Consider the following 7,256-nt stretch of genomic DNA (forward strand, 5'->3'; position numbering starts at 1 on the left):
CAAGAATCATTTTTTTTGTTTTTAGAGCATCTTCGATGCAAAGAATCAAAGTCATTCCAGGGAAAGGTCTTATTAACACCTTTTCATGTGGATCCCAGAAGCAAATAAAGTTTAATCATTTTATCTAAGGTACATTTTTGATCCCGAATGTCTCTTTAAACAAACTTTATTTAAATTTAAAGACAAACCGATGATGCGGACTTAAAACTCAAGGCCTTATTTAGCAAATTTTATTTAAATTTTCACACAAAATGATGATGTAGACTTGGAGCATCTCCAATGCAAGGGGTCAAGGTCTTAACATTGCATGACATCTAGGATTTAAGTCCTTGTCCACCAAATTTTCATCTCCAATATAATGGTGGAGGCCATAAATAAATGTGACATGGCTAAGTGGGGTTAAAGGAGAAAGTCCAAATAAGACTTTCTTCATGATCCTGGATCTTAAGTCCACATCATCTTTTGTCTCTACATTTAAACAAAAAGTGTTAGATAAGACCTTGGGCAGTGGACGTGAAATTTAGGTAGAGAGTTTTATCTTCTTCTTTTTTTGTCATGTACGCCCTCTGTACCACATACATCGGCGGAGGAACCAATTCTCTTAGATTAAGAAACATTTTTTTATTTCACAAATATCCATGTTTTTTTCCTGTTTTGCCCTTTGTTATATTTCCTATGTTAGAGACATAAACCCAATTGTGATGATAACCAAGCAACATAAATAAGGGTAAAATAGTTAAAAGCCATCTTGGAATTGCCATTCCGCCTATCTAATGGTACAAGGAAAAAGCAAGATTCCGCCTATAAAATAGGTACGGAGGGAGTAGTAAATGACCCACAACCAAAAAGTGTTGATAAGACCTCCACATAAGATGACCTTGATCCCTAGCATTTCCATGTCATCTTTCTTTACGACCTCTACCCTTGATTGGAGATGAAAATTTGGCAGAAAATGTCATAAATCGTATGTGTCATGTCATTTTAAGACGTTTACAGCTTGCGTTGGAGATGCGGTCTTACTAAATGTTTCTAAAACAAACTGAAAGCACATGATAGTTTATAATAGAGCTATAAGAAAAGTCACGATAATAGTCTTACATATGACTAACAGTAACAGTAATACCACCCATCTTCGAGTAGTTCTCTGATAGAATGGTAACCTACTTCTATAGGCTTAGTTCTTGCATGAAATGCTAAGTTGAAAACAAGAAATTTGGCTCCACGATTGTCAAGATAAAACTTGAATGGTTTAGTAAGATAGGTTGTCAATTCTTTAAGTAATTGAGATAGCCACATAATTTCAGAAGATAGTAAGCTGACTGCCTTGTCCTCAACTTCTGCAGATGACTTGTTGCAGCTTCTTACATGACCAGTAGATTAAAGAATTTCCCGAAAAAATACAAAATCCTGAAGTTGAATGTCTAGTATCTGAACACCCAGCCCAGTCGGAGTCAGAGTTGCCCCTGGTATAAGCGATATCACTTATAGATAGAGTAATACCAACAACAAGTCTTCCAACTAAGTATCTAAAATGGCTTTGACAAATAGAAGAATGGAGTTTGTTGGAGCATGCACGAACTGTAACACATAGTTCACTATAAATTCATGTCGGTCTTGATGAGTATTCAATATTGCAGAGCTCCAGAATTCTGAATTATATAGGATCAGGGAGTGGTGTGCCTTCGAGAGCAGACAATTTTTTCTCAGTAGTGACTAGGGTGTTGCAGGGCTTGCAGTCAAACATATTTGATCTTGATAAGATATCTAAAGTATTTTTATTTTTAGTAAGAACATCAAATTGAGGGTAAGTAGTCACATCAGCTTTAATGCCAAGGAAGTAGTGAAGATTCTAAAGATCATTCATGGCAAAAGCAAAGCCAAGTTGTTAAATAAGAGAGGCAATGAAGGTATTTGAACTCCAAGTGAGTAAAATATCATGAACATGGAGAAGTAAGATAGCAATATTACCATAATTGTTGTAAATGAACATAGATTAATCAGCGCCTTGATAAATCCATTTTGAAATAAAAAGACACTAAACTTCTCATATCACGCTCTTGGGGCTAGTTTGATGATACCATATCGAGATTTCTTGAGAAAACGTACGTAGGATCAACAAATCCTTGATGTTGCTCCATGTACACTATTTCAGAAAGATTTCCATGAAGAAGGGCATTAGAATCATCCAATTGGTTTATGCTTAAATGTCTAGTTAAAGCTATGGTGGTAGACTTCCCTACATGACTAAAAGTCTCATTATTGCCTATGCCCTCTTGTTGAAGATACTACTTTATACAAGTCTAGCCTTGAATCTATCGACGGTTCCATCATATTTTAGATTTACTCTACAGACCCACTTGCATCCCAAAATGTTCTTGGATGGATCTGTTGGAAATTCAGCATCGTAATCATTAGGATTAGACTTAAACATGATAATATAATAACCCACAAGCTGAAAATCATCCTTAACCCTAGTATTAGCATATTCTTATATCAAAACATCATAGACAGAGTTATCTGATTAGGCTGAAAAGTAACGGTTTATCATGTTCATATGCAATAAAACAGCACAAATAATGCTCCCTAGTTCTGAATTAGTGATAGACGCATTTATGTGTCTAATATATCTCATTTGTATATACTGTTAGTGCCCATTTTTATACTTATTATGGTGTTTTATTTATTTATAGGTGTTTTTGGAAAAATAATCTTTTGAGGCGAAATTGGTTTAAAATGCGGCGTTTGGAGCTCCGTTGATAGCGCACCGGAAGTACCCCAGAAATGCACCGGAAACATCCCAGAAATGTCCTGGAAGAACCCAGAAAAATTATTATTTCCACCCAAAATTACTATTTCCACCTCAATTACTAAAGGGACACCCATACAGGATTAGGGGGGGACACTTTTCTTCTCATAGTTCAAATTTTGGAAAAAGGCGGGAAAATATTTCTTCTCACTGGCAGTTGGGTCGATCGATTTTTGGAGGGGTTAGATTTCGATTAAACCTCTGATTTTCAATGGGTATTTGTGATATGGATAGAGGAAGACATTTTGGGTGTTAGGATCGATCATAATTGGATGGAATCATCGCAATCAAGAAATCAGGAAGCACGTTCAAGAAATGAATATCACACGATCACATCAAACTTAGACGTGTACTCATGTGTTTGGAGAGTGTTGAATCAATTCTACAGCGTGTAAGATCATGTTTGGAGTGTTTATACATCATTTCAGCGCGTGGAGAGCTAATTAAAGGAGGAAAATATCCAAAAAATATTTAAGCCGAGTAAAAAGAGAATTATCTTGAGTTATGGCGTGATTAAATGAGGCTGAGGAGTATAAATAGATTTCTGGTATCACAGAGAATGGGTGTCGAGAGTCTGGGGGGCTGAGGAGAGCCATAGAAGAAGAAATTCGAGTTTTCCCAAACTCGGTTTCTGCTGCTGCTGCTGCTGAAGAACACCAAGAACACGAAGAACAGACTCGCAAGAACAGTGGTTTATCAACAGTGTCTAAGACGCACAGTCGTGGGTCGCAGTGCAGTCTAAACATCAGCAGCACTTGTGTTTTATCGTTCATTCTATGACGCTTTTTGTGCGTCGCAGATTACTGTTTTACACCATTTTCTCCTTTTCTCTCCATTGTAAACACCATTTGAGCTATAAAAATATATTTTGAGCGCGTTTTCATCATGAGGAGCTAAAACCCAACACTGGGACGACGGAGGAGGCTGAATTTCATCCTTGGGGTAATTTATTTTATTCTTTTTTATGACTTTTGCATTAATCTAAAATTGAAATATGATTTGAATTAATTGGTTGTTATTTAATTTGATGATGTATGCTTAGCTTAGTTGTTTTGATACATCATGCTTAGGACTTACAATCGATGTTTTGAGAATCTATCTTGGAAAAATCAGAGTCCATGTTAATTTTATTGAGTTTTAAATTGTCAAAGAATATATGAATGAACCATGTGTAGTGAATTCGGCCAAATCCTTAGTCCCAGTACCTCTCGCCCATTGTTAATATTTGTGTATATATATTTTAAAATTCATTGCCTTCACAAGTCTTAAAACAACCCTTTTATCACTATCTACAACAACTTTGAAAACTTAATCATTTTGGCGCCGCCGACGCGGATTTGTGCTTAGGTAGAATTTTTAGTTTTTTTTTATTTCATTTGTTCTTTTTACGTTTCTTTGGGTATGTCTTTGTATTACAGGTTTGAAGTTGGATACTAAAGACTTGGAATCAAAGCTTAAAGCCAAAAGAGAAGGAAAAAGACAAAGCAAAAAAAAAAAAAAAAAAGCGAAAGAAAAATTTAAAAAAAAAAGAGAGAGAATTTATTTTTATTTTTTTTAGAGACCTTCCATTTTTTGTAATTATTTTTTTTTTCTTTTCTTTTGCACTTTATTTGGACTTTGGACTTGGACAATTATTTTTTTTAAACCCTAAGGAAGGGTACATTAAATATAAAACTGTTTGCAGGGAAGGACGACGATTACAATATCGTCTCGGACCCTCGGGTTCGCACATGACATAGGAGTCGTGGACCGAGTCGACTTCAGCGGTTCTTCGCCCGTCTGGTACGGGAGGTAAGCTTTCGAAACACCCGCGAATCCCCTGTCAGCGGGTTTATTGTATGCCTTAAGGTGAATATATGCTGAGGATTTGAATACGGTTGTTTTAATTTCCTAGTAAAGGGCAAGGCCTGGCCAAATTAATATAAGGACTCGGATTTCATCACCGTTTCCTTCTTGCCCGCCTTAGGAAAACGAAACCAAACGCGAACCTAAGCTTAAAATTTTGACTAGAACGAGACCTATAGGGTAACCAGCTTAATAGGAAAGTCGTTCGAAAAATATTGGTTACTCTTTTAGCATACTTCGAAGTTCATGATGGTTTCTGTGAGTTGAATGCATGACTGCGCCGCCTTGTGATAGCGGTGAGGCCTTGGGTATCAAAGCTCCACTGAGCTTCCCTCGCCTCAATTCAACTTACTTTGACTCGGATTGATTCCAGAGGGGTTTGCTTAAATTGTAACGAATTCCCTTTCGAATGATTAGAAGCTGGTCTAGAAACAATCTAAGTGGAGCCATCATGCTTGTTGTTTGCTAGATTTTATAGGTTTGATTTGGTCGAGTCAGCCTTGTTTGTGATTGTGTAGAATTCCCTTGCAATTAAGAATGTCGAACTGGTATGATAGAAGCCAATACAATGATTATCGACCTGAATTTGAATATGGACATCATCCTTTCTATGACCATGTTGGGAATAGTGGTTGGGAACGCCATCATTTGGAAGGATATGGGTCATACCCTGGTGAGCCCAATTAGTATCCACACATGCATCAGTCTTACGAGCAAGAAGATTATAGTACTAGTTCTTCGTCTCTAAAGGATACAATCAAACTATTGAAAAGTAGTCCTTTTTATGATCCCTCTATTCCTATTCCTCCTTTAGAAGAGTCCCTCAGGGAGTTAGCTGTGTCGACGCGTAAGTTAGCTGAGATGAATAGTGTAATTCTAGACGAAAGAACTACAATAATGAGTGAACTTTCTATAGAGGAATCCCTCAAGCTGATGGCTGAGACGAACGAAAGACTTGCTCGAAATAATCTTACTTTCCAATATAGTGTTTCCAATAATACCCTTAAAAATGAGGATAGTTATTTTCATAATCAAGATGACAAGGTTAGAATTGGTAGCACTACTTATTTTGATGAGGTTCGATCTTTTTCATGTTATTATGATGAGGATAGTATTGATGGAGAATCATACTTATGTAGGAATAGTGATCAGGAAATGGTTACTCCAATTGAGCTTTACAATGATAATATTATTTCTAGTTCAAATCCAAATAATTTTAATAATTATTCACCTATTCAAAAGGACGAGGATTTGACTAGAGATACCCTCGTTTTAGACGATGTAGTATTTCCTGTTTACAAAGCCGATAATGATTTAGAGAAACGAGTTTATTCTGAGAATAATGTTTTAGAGTCTAGCGATTTAGAAACAATAGTCTTAGACGAAGAAGATGAACTCGTAGAGATGAGTGACGATGAACCTGACTTAGAAGAATCAATTGACCATTTCCAGGAATCTGATGACCTAGAAATTAGGGAAGTTGTGACTAGTCTTTCTAGAGACACAGAAAACTCTAAGTTTGGGGGTGATTATCATTCTCCATGTGCTTTAACTCTTAGAAAGTTCCCTCGTGTAGGACTTGACATTTATGCCTCAACCATATTACAAGATTATCTTCATACATGTTTTCCCGAACCTAATAATGTCCATAGAGAAGCTCAGTTGTTAGAAACCCATCCTCTGGTTGATATGGTTAACCCAGGCTATGATACCAAGATTGACTTTGTTTTCCCACCAAAAACTTTTCTTCCAATTGTGGGAACATATGATTTTCAGATGTGTCGGATATTAAGTTTTGAGACTAAACCTAATTACTTTAGGATATTAGGGTCGACACATTTTCTTAAGAATGACCATTATTATGGTCAACTTTGTGAGTCTAATCTAATTGACTCAGTGGATCCCCAATTATTCAGGTTGTTGTTATGTGCTTCTAAGTTCTTAGTTGAGTTTTTCCAAACTCTAATACATGAACCGGATCTTAGCTTTGAGGAAATCCAACCGATGAAAACCTTTTATTTAGACCCTTTTATAGAGCCTGAGCCTGAACCACAACTAGATGTAGTTGTCTTAATCAAGGGTATGTTTGGTATCTTCGTGGTCTGTTGCAGTTTCCTCTTCTTGTGGGTAACACTTTTTGATCCAGATGACCCACAGTTATTCCGGCTACTACTATATGATTTTACGTGGTGACTAATCCTTGCTTAGTCTGGCTGAAGACTTTAAACTTAGCACTTCTTGGGAGGTATCCCATGCTCATGCAACACGGTAATATCTTTCCTTAACTCTTTCGCTTCAAATGGTAACAGTTTATCCTTGTTCATGCTTTTAGTTTCATCTTTAGAACATTGAGGACAATGTTAGATTTAAGTTTGGGGGTATGGGAGAAACTTTTTAGTTGCATTTTTGAAACTTCTAGCGTCACATGGTATCCGGTTAGCTAAGTTTACATACTGTTTCTCATCGAAAAGATAGAAATTGGAATGCTAGGGATAACAAGTTATTGAGACATTAGAGAAAAAGACATTGAGATCCTTGAAATTCAGGAGAGAACTTGTTCCTTTTAGAGGGTAACAGTGATGGACCTAACCATACATGATGGAAA

The sequence above is a fragment of the Papaver somniferum genome, chromosome 4 (genome assembly GCF_003573695.1).
Source record: "Papaver somniferum cultivar HN1 chromosome 4, ASM357369v1, whole genome shotgun sequence".
Lineage (NCBI taxonomy): Eukaryota > Viridiplantae > Streptophyta > Magnoliopsida > Ranunculales > Papaveraceae > Papaver > Papaver somniferum.